Consider the following 3879-nt stretch of genomic DNA (forward strand, 5'->3'; position numbering starts at 1 on the left):
GCCACAGGGAAGGTGGATCACCTGACTGGAGAGAGAAAGATCAAACCAGATTGTGTGCTCGACTATAACCTCAAAATGGGGGCAGTGGATAAGGCAGACATGATAAACAGCTTTATGGAATGCACTCGGAAAACAACCAAGTGGTACAAGAAGATATTTTTCCATCTGATCGACATTGTTGCCCTCAATGGCAGCATAGTTCACCGCCAACTAACAGGTGAGATGATTACTGAACAAGCTATTTTTGTAATTGGATGTACAGTTCACATACAAATCCATTATGCAATTATAGTGACAATATCTCACCCACCTACCCACTGCCTCATCATCCTCTAACTTTCTTCATCCTCCCCACTCCCTCTTAGGTAAAGTAATTAGTAGTAAAGTAGTCTTTTCATCCAGTAAGACTGTTAAGGAGTGTACGTTAGCATACAAAAGCTGTCCTCATTCTTCTGCTCCAAAGCTGTCCAGCTCCAGTTATGATATTGGCAAATAATGTTTGTGGTTTCTGAAAGTACAGAAGAAAGAGGAATTATTAATTAGAATACAATATAAGGATATAGCAATAAAACAATACTACAAAGAAGTAACATAATAAACACTGCTATAAAAAATAGTTTATTGCATTAAGAAACTAACTTTTGAGCTCCACAGGGGGGCAAGGCAGGGCAGAACAGAGCTATGCTGAATAGACCAAATAAACAAACCATGGTCATATTTTTTATTTTATTTAACTAGGCAAGTAATTTAAAAACAAATTATTATTTACAATGATGGCCTACACCGGCCAAACTCGGACAACGCTGGGCCAATCGTGCGCTGTCCTATGGGACTCCCAATCACAGCCAGTTGTGATACAGCCTGGATTTGAACCAGGGTGTCTGTAATGACGCCACTAGCACTGAGATGCAGTGCCATAGACCGCTGCGCCACTCGGGAGTCATAAGGTCAGGGTAGCTTCAAAATACAACACAAGCTAATAGTTCTCTGACGCAACTAGCACTGTTTTACAGAGCTAATAGAATAATGTAGCTACATAAGCACGATTGACTATAACACCATAAAGGTTATAAAATGTGTAACGTTACCTCACGTGTCCGCGGTTATAAGGAATATATTATGATCCATACATACAGTGAGCTACAGCAGAAACTATTATAACGTAATAAGGCACTTACTTTGATAGAAACGCAGCCTGGATTTGAACCAGGGAGTCTGTAGTGACGCCTGTAGCACTGATGTGCTGTGCCTTTGACCTCTGCGCCACTCGGGAGTCATAAGGTCAGGGTAGCTTCAAAATACAACACAAGATAGTACTTCTCTGACGCAATTAGCATTGTTTTACAGAGCTAATAGAATAATGTAGCTACATAAGCACGATTGACTATAACACCATAAAGGTTATAAAATGAGTAACGTTACATCACGTGTCCGCGGTTATAAAGAATATACACAAATATATTACGCTCCATACATACAGTACGCTACAATAGAAACGACATACAGAAACTATTACAACGTAATAATGCACTTACTTTGATAGAAACGCACACATTTCCAAAGTTATTATTATTAACGAAAACAATGACTGCAATGAGGGCAACAGATAGAAAATGTGAACACGTGTGCAGATCATGTTCTGACGGGAGATGAGCAAATGTCTGCAGACGTGAACTGCACAAACAATTGGGAAGTGCTTGGGGGAATTTTGTCCGTGTCAGAAATGTCCCAAAAATGTAATTGTCCGCAAAAGTAAAAATTACTATTTTTATGTGAATGAATGAGGAGGCGGAACACACCTAAATTCAAACTGTTTTTAGAAAATAAAAACTTGTTAGAAAATAATTTGAAATTGAAGTTGAAACAGCCTATAAATATAAACAGGCTGCGTGCTTTGGTTTGAGGGCAGCGCGGATAAAATGTACTGTTACGTATCAATCACATTCTGGAATGGAGAGACCATTCTAACATCACGTGCATAAAAAAACTCACGCTGGGGCGACCGTTAGAGATATTTGGAACTCACGCATGAAAGGGTTAATGTGGGTTTTAGGCTCTTTAGGACGCTTAATTAGCCCCTTTACACTGAACCATAAATGGACCCTTTTAAGATGATTGATCAGTTATGCCTCACAGTTATTGATTGACTAGATACACTAGAAGCACAACTAGCTCACTCAACAACAGAGGAGCTGTCCTCATAGTATAACATGGTGGGGTTTCTTACTTCCGTATGCACATCCTTGATTTGGGAATCGCAAGCACGCATAATTCCAAAGGGGCGGTCCACGACATAGAATGTGATTATATATACGTACATCATGTAGTGTAGCCTATTGTACCTCTGTGGGTGGATGGTTATATTATTGACTACAGATGCAGTTCCAAGACTGCACCTGCATGGGTTCTGATAGTAAACGTGGAAAAGGTGACGTTGTGGTCCATGGACTGTGTAATATGATTGTGAGACTGATGAGCTACACCTGTTGCCTGACGACTCAACTTTATTTAAATTCCTCTGCTCTATCAATCGCTACGTACGTTCAGTCTGAAACTGACATCCTAGGAGTTGTTTGTGTGACTTTTTTAAAATCAGGGGCGTTGGTACAAAACAAATTCATCGGCGATTGGATAATCTCGAACAAATCTGACCAATCAGTGTATCAAAGCTGATAACGTCATCATGTAGGCAGGCTCTGGCCTGTGCAGCCCATGTGCTTAATATGAGCAGCTGATAAATACATATAAAAACAATTGTTTCAGTCCACGCATCAACCACTGTTTGAGGAGCATGTTCTCCCTGCGCGACAGGTGATATTCCACCCAAACTCTGTATGCCAAGGGCTCTAGAACCTTGTTCCTGCAGCTACCAAGTGCTTCACTTGGAAAACCAAGTGAATTCTGTTTGGGAACATCGATAGTAACATGTTTCCACAACTAAACATATTTCACTGACAGCCCGTCTGAGTGCTCTAGAAAGGAATAGAGGAGAGAGAGGAGGAGATTGAAACGCCTGGTGGTGAGATCTGAGCGCTCTAGAAAGGAATAGAGGAGAGAGAGGAGGAGATTGAAACGCCTGGTGGTGAGATCTGAGCGCTCTAGAAAGGAATACAGGAGAGAGAGGAGGAGATTGAAACGCCTGGTGGTGAGATCTGAGCGCTCTAGAAAGGAATAGAGGAGAGAGAGGATGAGATTGAAACGCCTGGTGGTGAGATCTGAGCGCTCTAGAAAGGAATACAGGAGAGAGAGGAGGAGATTGAAACGCCTGGTGGTGAGATCTGAGCGCTCTAGAAAGGAATAGAGGAGAGAGAGGATGAGATTGAAACGCCTGGTGGTGAGATCTGAGCGCTCTAGAAAGGAATAGAGGAGAGAGAGGAGGAGATTGAAACGCCTGGTGGTGAGATCTGAGCGCTCGAGGAAGGAATAGAGGAGAGAGAGGAGGAGATTGAAACGCCTGGTGGTGAGATCTGAGCGCTCTAGAAAGGAATAGAGGAGAGAGAGGAGGAGATTGAAACGCCTGGTGGTGAGATCTGAGCGCTCTAGAAAGGAATAGAGAGAGAGAGGAGGAGATTGAAACGCCTGGTGGTGAGATACCCTGTATAGTCAAAGGTAATGTGTCACCTAATTAATACAAACATTCCTTATTACTAGGCTATTCCAAATCAAATACAAATTCACTAAATGTAGGCTAACTGTAAGCCGCCCTGCACAATCAATGAACCAACAGCATCACCTAGGGCTTTCCCAGACTCTCCCAGACTCATGGATATAAAGTTTGGAGCGTAGCATAAGGTAACCAGTCCATCCAGTATGGATAATAATACAGTCCTCACTCAAAGGTGATTACTAGAATTTGTTTAATGTTGGAGCATAGTCTAG

The 3879-nt window shown here is 41.9% G+C and overlaps 1 long non-coding RNA gene across 1 annotated transcript; it reads right to left on the reverse strand.

Moving 5' to 3' along the window:
* Window positions 1–452: 452 nt before the first annotated feature.
* Window positions 453–1771, reverse strand: LOC120049204. The gene is made up of 3 exons (XR_005477093.1): window positions 1536–1771; window positions 1179–1291; window positions 453–508 (listed from the first exon to the last, which is right to left on the reverse strand). It is a non-coding gene; the product is annotated as an uncharacterized LOC120049204 (long non-coding RNA).
* Between the last annotated feature and the right edge of the window lie 2108 nt (window positions 1772–3879).

This window comes from Salvelinus namaycush, chromosome 6 (genome assembly GCF_016432855.1).
Source record: "Salvelinus namaycush isolate Seneca chromosome 6, SaNama_1.0, whole genome shotgun sequence".
Classification (NCBI taxonomy): domain Eukaryota; kingdom Metazoa; phylum Chordata; class Actinopteri; order Salmoniformes; family Salmonidae; genus Salvelinus; species Salvelinus namaycush.